Source organism: Megachile rotundata, chromosome 16, assembly GCF_050947335.1.
Source record: "Megachile rotundata isolate GNS110a chromosome 16, iyMegRotu1, whole genome shotgun sequence".
Taxonomy (NCBI): Eukaryota; Metazoa; Arthropoda; class Insecta; order Hymenoptera; family Megachilidae; genus Megachile; species Megachile rotundata.
Window position 1 is genome coordinate 6,707,927 of NC_134998.1, and position 13,539 is coordinate 6,721,465.

The 13,539-nt window shown below is 40.9% G+C and overlaps 1 protein-coding gene across 9 annotated transcripts in view; it reads left to right on the forward strand.

The window, feature by feature from the left end:
* The window catches only part of heph (polypyrimidine tract-binding protein 1 heph), a 483,336-nt gene that overhangs the window by 182,281 nt on the left and 287,516 nt on the right, over positions 1-13,539 (forward strand). The gene's annotated exons all lie outside the window — the stretch shown is intronic.

Sequence of the window (13,539 nt, forward strand, 5' to 3'; positions counted from 1 at the left end):
GGAGTTACGACGCGTGGAATTCTGGCGCGTGGAACTACGGCACGTGGAACTGTGGCGCGTGGAATTAGTACGAGTGGAATTACGATGCGTGGAAGTGCGATGCGTAGACTTCCGACGCGTAGAACTACGGTGCGTAGAGTTACGGCGCGTGGAGTTATGACGCGTGGAATTACAGCGCGTGGAGTTGCGACGCGTGGAACTACGGCGCGTGGTACTATGACGCGTGAAACTATGGCGCGTGGAACTATGATGCGTAGAGTTGCGACGTGTGGAACTATGGCGCGTGGAGTTACGACGCGTGAAATTATGGCGCATGGAATTAGTACGAGTGGAATTACGGCGCGTGGAATTACGATTCGTGGAAGTGCGATGCGTAGACTTCCGCCGCGTGGAGTTATGACGCGTGGAACTACGATGCGTGAAACTACAGCGTGTGAAATTACCGCGCGTGAAATTGCGGCGCGTGGAATTACAACGCGTTATATTATTAAGGTACTACCTTACAATTTTATATTCTTAAGGTAATGTCTCACATTTTATTATTGAATTAACACCTTTTATCGTTCCATTGCAATATTCTTTGTGTTAACACGTGGACTATCGTCGTCCACGGGCTGTAGATTGCTTGCTTCGATGTTGCGAATGTTCCCAGGCATGTTTTCAATATTTTTCTTGTGAACACTGATTCATAAATATTTTACGAAATTCATGCTACCTTAAGACTTTTCTGTCTGACTATTGCCGTTCCATACTACTTGCATATTCCATAGTACTTGCCACTTCTGTCACATTTCCCTTTACAATTTTTAGAACAATTCATACGATTACATGAACTTTATTGCAGTACAAAAAACCGTACTACGTTTTTCAAGAAGATAAATTTGACAAAATAGAGGAGAAATATGATTACTCAAAAGTAGTAAAAATTCCGTATTCTCTCTAAGGTAGAATATTCGGTTGGCAATAAAAAGAAGAAAGAGGAAAGTCATTCCGTGATCGCCTTTCATCCAGCGGTCTTTTGTACCCTTGTGAGCCACGTTCGACTGGGTCGCTGTAAACCACCGGATATTAATTAAAATTCCTCTGCAAATACTTGGTAGGTGAACGTGTGTCGATGTGTTCGTCGACGACGCGTCTAATTTACTACGCGATTTTCCACGTGCTGCCCTTGGAAAATGGAAACGTGCATCGATTGCTCGCGGTTGCCGCGTTCGTAGCTGCCGTTGCCTTCATAATTTCGCTGTTTCGGTTGGCTCCTTCCAATTATTACCACCTTTAAACCTTAATAGCCTACACACTGAACCATCAGCACCCAACTATATTTTTGAAGAATTAGTAAATTGAAAAATTCATTTAAAAAAATTTGATATGAGTTTATGTGTAAGTTCACGAAATGTGCAAATTCAACATGTACAAATTAGTGAAAACAGCAATAACAAATTTGATATGTTTTGTGTGATAATTATTAGAATGATTAGAATTACGGCGCGTGCAATTACAACGTCTGGAAGTACGGTGCGTGGAGTTATGGCGCGTGGAGTTGCGACGCGTGGTACTATGACGTGTGGAATTACGACGCATGATACTATGATGCGTGGAATTATGGCGCGTAGAATTGTAGCGCATGAAACTTAAAGCGCGTGGATTTATAGCGCGTGGAGTTATGGCGCATGGAATTTACAGCGCTTGGAATTGCAGCGCGTGGAATTGTAGGGCATGGAATTATAGCGCGTGGAATTACAGCGCGTGGAATTACGGCGCGTGGAGTTGCGACGCGTGGTACTATGACGTGTGGAATTACGACGCATGATACTATGATGCGTGGAATTATGGCGCGTAGAATTATAGCGCATGAAATTTAAAGCGCGTGGATTTATAGCGCGTGGAGTTATGGCGCATGGAATTTACAACGCTTGGAATTGCAGCGCGTGGAATTGTAGGGCATGGAATTTACAGCGCGTGGAATTACAGCGCGTGGAGTTATGGCGCGTGGAGTTGCGACGCGTGGTACTATGACGTGTGGAATTACGACGCATGATACTATGACGCGTGGAATTATGGCGCGTAGAATTATAGCGTATGGAATTTAAAGCGCGTGGATTTATAGCGCGTGGAATTATGGCGCATGGAATTTACAGCGCTTGGAATTGCAGCGCGTGGAATTATGGCGCATGGAATTTGCAGCGCGTGGAATTACAGCGCGTGGAGTTGCGACGCGTGGTACTATGACGTGTGGAATTACGGCGTATGATACTATGACGCGTGGAATTATGGCGCGTGGATTTATAGCGCGTGGAATTATGGCGCATGGTATTTACAGCGCTTGAAATTGCAGCGCGTGGAATTTACAGCGCATGGAATTTACAGCGCGTGAAATTACAAAGCGTGTAATTACAGCGCGTGGAATTATAACATCGTGGAACTACGATGCGTGCAATCATTTACATTCAATCACATTAAGAGTCAACCAATGACCTTTGATGACGTCACACACACATGTAAAAACGGCCATTAAAAACTTAATATCAATACTGAACTTACATCTCCTAGAAATGAAATGAATTTACCGGGTGTTAATTTTATCACTAAATTTCCCATCTGATTTTGACTTTTACAGATGTTAGGGAAGTTTCATAAAAATTTCTCTTGTCTCGCAATATCTCTTCTCTAAAGAAATTACAAAGCAGTCGGCAATTAAGGGAAATACCAGACGTGATTTTATCGCGGCCTCATCTCGAAGAATACGGCATTGTAGTCCGATCGTGTTCTTTCCCGACGCGATAACCGTTCTCGTTACCTGAGCTTATAAAAGAGGAATGCAAAACAGGCCTGAATGCGGAGGTTCCTTTCGGGCAAACTAGGACGAAAAAGATGAATAACATTAAGTTACTTAAATCGCCGCCGTTGCAACTCGCGAAATTTCAAAGGGATGACCTGCATTGTTTTGGTGAAAAAGATAACTCTTGCTGTCTTTATTTTTATTTATTAATATGAACACTGATTGCTTATTTGTGACAATTTGTCATTTACTGAACTTGCAACTCTTAATGATCAAACGGGGGTATATGGGTTATGAATGATTCAAGGCAATTTCATTTCAATTTAAGTTATTTTATATCTTGAAAATTTGAGATTGTTCTTCCATGCATTGTAAGTCTACGCACCGTAGTTAAGCTTGTGAAGATGTGCTGCGTGGATTTACGATGCGTGGAATTACAACGCATGGAATGTAGGGTTGCGGCGTGTGGAATTATGACGCGTGGAATTACTTCATGTAGAGCTGCGACGCGTGGAGATACGGCGCAAAGAATTACAACGCGTGGAATTTCGGCGCGTGGAGTTACGACGCGTGAAACTACAGCGCGTGGAGTTACGACGCGTGGAGTTACGGTGCGTGGAGTTACGACGCGTGGAACTACGGTGCATGGAGTTAGGATGCGTGGATATACGGCGCGTAGAATTACGGCGCGTGGAATTACAACGCGTGGAATTTGTACGCGTTGAAATACGGCGCGTGGAACTACGACGCGTGGGACTGCAATGCGTAGACTTCCGACGCGTGGAGTTATGACGCGTGGAACTACGATGCGTGAAACTATGACGCGTGGAATTACCGTGCGTGAGATTATGACGCGTGAAGCTACAGTGCGTGGAGTTACGACGCGTGGAATTACGGTGCATGGAGTTAGGACGCTTGGATATACGGCGCGTAGAGTTACGGCGCGTGGAGTTATGACGCGTGGAGATACGGCGCGTGCAATTACGATGCGTGGAATTACAACGCGTGGAACTACGATGCGTGGAATTTGTACGCGTGGAAATACGACGCGTGGAATTACGATGCGTGAAACTATGACGCGTGGAATTACCGTGCGTGAAATTACGATGCGTGGAGCTACGATGCATGGAGTTACGGAGCGTGGAATTGCGGTGCATGGAGTTAGGACGCGTGGATATACGGCGCGTAGAGTTACGGCGCGTGGAGTTTTGACGCGTGGAGATACGGCGCGTAGAATTACGGCGCGTGCAATTACGACGCGTGGAATTACAACGCGTGGAACTACGATGCGTGGAATTTGTACGCGTGGAAATACGACGCGTGGAATTACGATGCGTGAAACTATGGCGCGTGGAATTACCGTGCGTGAAATTACGTCGCGTGGAATTACGGTGCGTAGAATTACGGCGCGTAGAACTAAGACACGAGGAGTTAAAACGAATGGAACTACAATGCGAACAAAATTTTATAAAAATATTTTACAAAAATAGTAAAATATTTGCAAAATGATAGAAATTAATATTGGTATTCAACGGAAATCTATTTAAGGGATGAAACGTCAGAGTCCCGTGAACCGCACTCCTAGTTACAAAACAAAGTTTAATTGCCGATGCAACAATTCATGGGCAACCGTGACGTTTTAGATTTCTCCAAGGGGTACAAGTTTTTGACGCGTCGTCAATAATTCTGGTCGCAATCAAACGTTGAACGCGTTATCATCCCCTTAGGCTGGATCTCATCAAAACTATCGACCCCCTCCACCTTGCTGTTGTCACGATCCCATTTACGTTTAATTAAAGACTACGAGATTAATTAAGCGATTCAATTAAGTAGATACAGAACTTGCGAAGAAGGCGACCCCCCTTGTACGGAAATCGAGACACTTCGTTGGGAGACTGATCGATACCTTGCTTCAAATTTATATTACTTTCTCAACTTTCATTCTAATTCATTAAATTTTATGAAAAAATTTTACAAAACATCAATGATAAAATGACTATGTACATAGAAGGGCTGGAATTAAATAATAAAGAAAAATGATCAGGGACAATTTTTATGTGACCTTGAAAATTCATTAAGTATCGTTATATCAAGTTTATAGAAATTTATTTTATTTTGTTCAAAAATTTTTATTCTGACTTTGAAACTTCACTAGTTACTCTTAAATCAAGTTTAGAAGAGGTATTTCATTGACAACTTCATTTTGTTTATAAACATAAATTTTGAGGTTTTTATTTGAAATAAAGTAGCCTTTATAGTTGCATGTCCCATGGTGTCCACCATTTTGAAAATTCATTATTTTCATCTAAGAAGATAAGAACTCAAAATAGTTTTCATAGTTCAATATCAGATGTGTCCACCATTTTGAACATTCATTATTTTCATCTAAGAAGACAAGAACTCAAAATAGTTTTCGTAGTTCAATATCAGATGTGTCCACCATTTTGAAAATTCATTATTTTCATCTAAGAAGACAAGAACTCAAAACAGTCTTCATAGTTCAATATCAGATGTGACCACCATTTTGAAAATTCATTATTTTCATCTAAGAAGACAAGAACTCAAAATAGTTCTCATAGTTCAATATCAGATGTGTCCACCATTTTGAAAATTCATTATTTTCATCTAAGAAGACAAGAACTCAAAATAGTTCTCATAGTTCAATATCAGATGTGTCCACCATTTTGAAAATTGATTTTCATCAATTAAACAACAAGGACTCAAAACAGTCTTCATAGTTATATGTCCAATCCGTTCATCATTTTGAAAATTCATTTTGAAAATATTCTCATGCATGTCTCTACAGACCTAACTGAATTTTTATAAATCAATGTAACTGTGCATAAAAGACCTCACCTAATCATATGAGCAATTTTTCGTAAACGAACCTCCTGAAAGTTTGAAGAGCCGGTTGATCATTTTAGTGTAACGCCGTCGATTCCCCTAACGTGTTTCGACGACAATAACGCGCTCCCTGGGGCAAAGGAACCCCGATCGAGCGTGGAGAAGGACGTGTCCGCTCCTAATTCCTCTGTTTGCGTATGCAAACGAAGACCACCAGCTCTCGCCACGGGGTGCCATACCGTGCTTCTGTGTGGACCGTGTGTCGGTGTGTCACTTGCAAACACTCACACAGCCCGTCATGTCCAGCGTCTGTACCACGAACGTTCCTTGTTTCTTTGGAGAATTGTTAGATAGTTCGATTCCTTTGAAACGTGACTAACCCACACGCTTTTTGATGCTAAATTATTTTCGTGTAGGGCTAAGCCTTTTGGAGATGTCCATTTGGACCTTTTGGGTCACTTGTGTCTTTTGGAGAGGGCTGACCTTTTGGGGAGGTTCCACTGCTCCAGCAATTTCATTATTATCTAAAACAGTATTTGAGTAAATTACTTCTCTCTTACAATTCTTGAGATGAAATTAGTGAAATGTGTAAGCCTTTTGAAACACCCTGTACACGTCTGGTGAGCAGAAATTAATAGCAAGTCGGTGGGTCCTACACGATCTAGGCTAGCTATTATACGTCCTCGGTGTCCACATGACTACTCAATAAATTTGATTGCCATTCAAATCGTCGTCCAAAAATCTGTAAGCCTTTTGAAACACCCTGTACACGTCTGGTGAGCAGAAATTAATAGCAAGTCGGTGGGTCCTACACGATCTAGGCTAGCTATTATACGTCCTCGGTGTCCACATGACTACTCAATAAATTTGATTGCCATTCAAATCGTCGTCCGAAAATCTGTAAGCCTTTTGAAACACCCTGTACACGTCTGGTAAGCAGAAAATCCCGTAGGCAAAGGAGGGGGACCGTGTCGAAGCGAGATTCCCGAACGGCTGTAAGTCAAGGATTGTCTCGGCCGCGGATTACGCGCGTTCCTTCACGAGGAAAATTCCCCGGTTCCAGGGATAGGAACGGCGCGACGAGGCTGATTTGAATTTTTCTCGATGGCTCGACGCCTGCGGCCTGTTCCCGGGACACGTCGCATTGAATATTCCATAAATAAATCGGCGTTTAATAGAAAATCGGAGGGAACCAGCGGCCCACCTCATCGCTCACTGTCACGCGGTGCTCCAGCGAAACCGCCTGGTATCTCAATAATATTCAGTTTATAAAGTTTCAATGGCTCCCTTATCACGTGGCTGAACGCCTCTTTGCCTCTGTTCCTTCTTTCTTCGCCGTTTAACGATCTTCATTTAACACCTTAATAGTGGGCCAAATGTGAACGCTCGAAAATGTGATATTATATTCAATATTAGGAACTCCAGGTCGTACGATACTGGATGTGGTTTTACTAATTAGAATGCATTTGATATAGTCTTCTTTATGGTTGGATTAAGATGCCTTCATTGCTGAGAATAATTAGCCACGCCCAATCAGACTTCTGGTTTGGTAACGCCCAGTTAAATGACTTTTAGATTGACTGTCAAATTAGTTTGGGTCTAGTAGGTTATATGCAATTATTTTACATGTAAGTAAACCACTTCCTACTGTATTATCACGCCTCTTTGTATGTCACGCCCCCTTATGTCACGCCCCCTTATATATCACGCCCCCTTATGTCACACTTCCTTATATATCACGCCCCCTTATATGTCACACCCCCATTACATCACATTATATCATATCACTCCCTCTTACAGAACGTTCCTTAGCATTGTATTGTGTTACACAGTTCACCTTAATACCACGCCCCTATACACCACGCCCCGTTACACAACGCTCTGTTACACCACGCCCCGTTACACAACGCTCTCTTACACCACGCCTCCTTACACTGTCTCCCCTCCACACAACGCCCCGTTACACCACACCGCGTCATACCACGCCCCATTACACCACGTTCCGATAGACCACGCCCCTTTACGCCACGCCCCGTTACACTACGCCCCCTTACACCACGTCCACAACTCACACTAATGAAATACTACATTAATAACATAATATACACATCATGACAGACTCGTACTACAATACACACAAATTCAGTGACACAGTAAGTTTACGTAAAGTATTACAAATGTTTTTAATGTAAACTGCACGTTACTTTGAAAATGAAACCGTTCAGTTAAGAAATGACTACGTTTACTAAGTGTCAGAGAATTGCAGCGTGCGGAGAACGTTAAGTTTGTCAGAAAATAAATGCCAATATTTATTTTCATCGATCCGCGTTCTGAAACACGGGAGCACTTGAATGAGTTGACAGAAACGAAACATGATAGCTTTTTGTTCGATTTGTTTGCTTCCCATCAATGGGATTACACGTTTTGTGAGTTATTTGATGTACTTTCCGTTCGTTTACAGTTGTCAGGCTCATTTTTTTAATTTCGTTAACAACGTAATCGTTGATGAAACATGTGTTAATGGTAATTGAAAACAAATATCAATGCATAGGGGAATACGCGATGCGCGTTTGTGTAAGAATGATTCGATCGATTTATTATAATAATACCAATTAATGATTATTTATACCTTGCATAACAATATTTCAAATTGCAATTAGTAGGACGTTAATTATTTTGACGGAAATTGTAATGATTACGCGCAAAATGTTTGCAAATGATTATGCGCTATCATTAGAAGCATTTTAATGTTTATTTTATATGAGAAATTCAGGTAATGTTAAACATTGTTAAATAATTTTCACGGCGAAAGTATTATCTGGATTAAAAATCAGGATGAGAATCTTAGATATCAAAATTAATGGTATAGCATTATCGAAATAAAATAATAATTTCGACGATATTTTATAATGTGTCCAGCATCCGTGACTCCAAAAGTCATTTTTTAATACGGAAAAAGGCTGTTCTGAATGGAAGCGTGATGGTTTACCTTTCGCCGGCGCTTTATCAAAAACCAGATAATTATTTACGTGAATAGAGGCACCCTGACGAAGCAGAAATCCATCACACTCGATCAACCACCTTTCCGCCCCCCAATAATATCTAACATTCAGCCAATCGACGATGTATACAGGGCTCGTTTATCTTTTTATACCCTCTGTTGGCTCGCACCGGGGCTGCTTCTGAAATGAAGGACCCGCGGATACATTTTCCCTTGCAATGCTTATTCATACCGTGTTTTGGGATTCTTACGTGATAAATGACCGAATTGCTGAGATCCTTTGCTCCAGAAACCGGGCGAACGCTTTTTTTTTAAGGGGGCGAAAACTTTTCAGTGCCTCCCTTTTCACAGGAATGATTCGTCGAAAGTTACGTTTTGTTCGGAGAAGAATGAGATAATCTTGTTAACGTTTGGTACACGTGAGGCTGCTGGAAATTATAATTAAAATGGAGGTTCTAAAAGTTGGCTTGGTCAAATGGTTTTTTTTAATGTTATAAAAATATAAGTCATATGGATCTCTTAAGCTATATGAGTCATACAAGTTGTATAGGTATATGAGTCATATAAGTTACTTAAGCCATATGAGTCATGTAGGTCACTTAAGCCATATGAGTCATGTAGGTCACTTAAACCACATGAGTCATACGAGTCATGTAGGTACATAAGTCATATAGGATACTTAGGTCATATGTGTCGTATGAGCCATGTAGGTATACATAAGTCCTATAGGACACTTACGTCATATGTGTCATACGAGTCATATAGGTATACATAAGTCACATAGGACACTTAGGTCATGTGTCATACGAGTCATATAGGTATAAATAAGTCATATAGGACACTTAGGTCATGTGTCATACGAGTCATATAGGTATACATAAGTCATATAGGACACTTAGGTCATATGTGTCATACGAGTCATGTAGGAATACATCAGTCATATAGGACTCTTAGGTCATATGTGTCGTATGAGCCATGTAGGTATACATAAGTCCTATAGGACACTTACGTCATATGTGTCATACGAGTCATATAGGTATACATAAGTCACATAGGACACTTAGGTCATGTGTCATACGAGTCATATAGGTATAAATAAGTCATATAGGACACTTAGGTCATGTGTCATACGAGTCATATAGGTATACATAAGTCATATAGGACACTTAGGTCATATGTGTCATACGAGTCATGTAGGAATACATCAGTCATATAGGACTCTTAGGTCATATGTGTCATACGAGTCATGTAGGTATACATAAGTCATATAGGACACTTAGGTCATGTGTCATACGAGTCATATAGGTATAAATAAGTCATATAGGACACTTAGGTCATATGTGTCATACGAGTCATGTAGGTATATCAGTCATATGGGACATTTAAGTCATATGAGTCATACAAGTCATGCAGGTAATAAGTCCTGAAATAGCCTCTTTAATTAATGTGAAATGTTACAAACTGTAATGTATTTCAGACAATGTACTAATTTATACGTAATATAATGTGACCCCCAAAGTAACGTTGAATGACGATTAAAATCCAGAGCCAGTCAAAGTAACGTTTCATGTAGCAGCGCGAACATATGGAAAATGTAATCAACAACAAAATGTCAATTGGACAATGCAAACGATTAAACAAGATAACTAAAACAGTATCGTGCTGTAGGCAAACGGCAACCAGGCCGAAGAGAAAAGTCCCTCAGGCGTTGCTCGTAATGGCCGCCGAAGCGGCTGTGGTTGCAGCGTTCCAGGGGCGGCGCGCCTAAAATCCACCACCCGGGCCGAAACAAAGCGGGCAGCAGGCTCGGTCGTTCAAACATCCGGCTTCTACCCTTGCAAAACTTCGACAATGGTTATTGTTTCGGCCTCTACCTGTAACCGACCTAATAAAATAACAAAGGCTAACCGTGGAAAAAACGGCCATAGGAAAAATCGGTACGGGGTGGAACGGTAACGGGGATGCTGCAAGTACCTGGCCTATGGGTCATTATCGTTTCCAGCGTGCTTTCTGATGTTTCTCGCCGCCTACGGTTCTGCCTGTTTGCTTTTTAACGACGATGGGGAATCGGCCTAATGGCTGAGCCGGTGTTTTAGAGAAGCTGCGAGATATTTAATTGCCGGGCCGTTTTCCTCGTTGAACGGCTGTTGTTTTTTTCATGGGGTTCGATGATTTTAGGAACACGGTTAATTAGAGCTTTGGGCGAACGTACGACCCGTTACGTCGAGGCAATTTCATTTCGCTTTGTAAATAGGTCGGTTGTTCGGAGTTTCGGAATATTTGACGGGATTTGAGAAATTCCGAGGTGGAAAACGTACAGGTTCGCGGTTCACTCAGCTTATTATTTCGACGTTAACTTTCCTCGCGGAGTTGGTGCTTCGTGATTTTTCAACCGGGGCCATGGTTGTTGTCCACCGATCCGATTTCTGTAGGGTCTCGCGTCGGTCCCTCGAGGGACGATTTACCTTTCACGTGGAATTAACTGGTCGCCGAAAGCCACCTATACCGATATGTTGCGAACGATGTTTCAGTAACAGCGTCGTCGTCGACGACGATGGCGACGACGACCTTGTCTGTAATTAAACTAATGGAAACCCAGCCGGTGCTTTTATGCGATTCGAGGGTGCACGTTGTACAGAGTGTACACAAGCGCGGGAAGGGCAAACATTGGGACGCGATCCATTGAAATTTCACGGCGCGACGAATTCACGTTGTTGAAAGCTGCGAAACTCCACCGACGATGGCTGAAAAATTGTCAAACGACGGAAAGACCTGATACTTCAGCCCTTTGACGATGATTTGACTGTAGGTTAGGTTGTTGGAGATTCTTGTGGTTGCGAAATCAAGTTATAGTTAATATGCGTAACTAATAACTAACTTAATATATTCTAGCTCAACTACAATACGTTCGATAGATGTACAATGATGTGTTACCTTCGTAAATATTCAGTAATTGTTGCCTGATAAGATACTTATGACGCACCTGGTGTGTCTTATATGGTTTGCTTTTAATGCCATAGATGACGCACCATGTGTGTCATATGCTATTTACTATTGGTACTCATGACGCACCTGGTGTGTCTTACGTAGTATATTATTGATGCGATACATGACGCAACATGTGTGTCTTATGCTATTAACTGTTAATACTCATGACGCACCAGATGTGTCATATACTACTTACTGTCGATTCTCATGACGCAACATGCGTGTCTTATGCTATTTACTGTTAATACTTATGACGCACCATGTGTGCCATATGCTATTTACTGTTGGTACTCACGACGCACCTGGTGTGTCTTACGTAGTGTATTATTGATGCGATACATGACGCAACACGTGTGTCTTATGCTATTTACTGTTAATACTCATGACGCACGAGGTGTGTCATTATTTACGGTTGATTCTTATGACGCACCATGTGTGTCTTATGTTATTATCTATTCGTGCTCATGACGCACCAGGTGTGTCATATACTACTTATTGTTGATACTCATGACGCACCACGTGCGTCCTATAGTGTCATTAACACAACTAATTTATACGATTTAACCAAATACCTATGCGTATATTATCAACGGAATAGAATGTGTATTCGATGAAAATAAAAAAATTTTTTGTTTGCATCAGATATTGACGGCAATTGTAGTAATAGCTGCAGTTCTGTTTTGATTAGAAATCTATGAATGTCAACTGGGAGCCGAATGTATCGTCAATTAATATTGAACGTAGACGACAAATAACAGTCCGTAAATACATACTAATTGTATTGGTAGTATATATTGATCGTTCTAGTCGCTTTATATGTTTTGTGGTATTTACTATGCGATCGATGACCTGTGTACATTCTACGGTACTCGGTGGTGCAAGGTATGACGCATATTGTGTGTCTTATACTTAACATTGGAACGATAGATGAAAATCCTATTTATAATATATTTTATGTGTTACTAGAAACGTGGTAGATTTTTGTTATATTACCACAGTAACGTGAAGTTTTTGAAATCGGCAATATAGAGAGAGGTACAGCTAGATACGATAATTTGATGTCTATGTTGCTTAATTTGGGGATTAATTAGTTTTCTTTAGAAAGACTCTTGTTATATTACCACAGTAATACGAAGTTTTCGAAATCGGCAATATAGGGAGAGGTACAGCTAGATACGATAATTTGATGTCTATGTTGTTTAATTTGGCGATTAATTAGTTTTCTTTAGAAAGACTCTTGTTATTTTACCACAGTAACACGAAGTTTTCGAAATCGGCAATATAGGGAGAGGTACAGCTAGATACGATAATTTGATGTCTATGTTGCTTAATTTGGGGATTAAGTAGTTTTCTTTAGAAAGACTCTTGTTATGTTAGCACAGTAATACGAAGCTTTCGAAATCGGCAATATAGAGAGAGGTACAGCAAGATATCATAATTTGATGTCTATGTTGCTTAATTTGGGGATCAATGATTTTGGTTTGGAAAGACTCTTGTTATATCACCACAGTAATACGAAGTTTTCGAAATCGGCCATATAGAGAGAGTTACAGCAAGATATCATAATTTGATGTGTATGTTGCTTAATTTGGGGATCAATGATTTTGTTTTAGAAAAACTCTTGTCATATCACCATAGTAACGCGAAATTGTTTAAATCGGCAATATAAAGAGAGGTACAGCAAGACATAATAATTTGATGACTATGTTGCTCAATTTAGGGATCAATGATTTTGTTTTAGAAAGTGGTGTCTGCTAATTGCCTCAATTAAAAAATGTTCCCTAGGAAAACAACGGAAGCGAGAAATAATGAATTCGGTTGGTAGAAAGTGATTAATGGCCACGGCAGAGCGTTTAAGATATAATTAATTAGCGGGTTAAGTAAATTACTCGACTTTAAACAGTTTTCAAGTTTCATCGAATTCAAT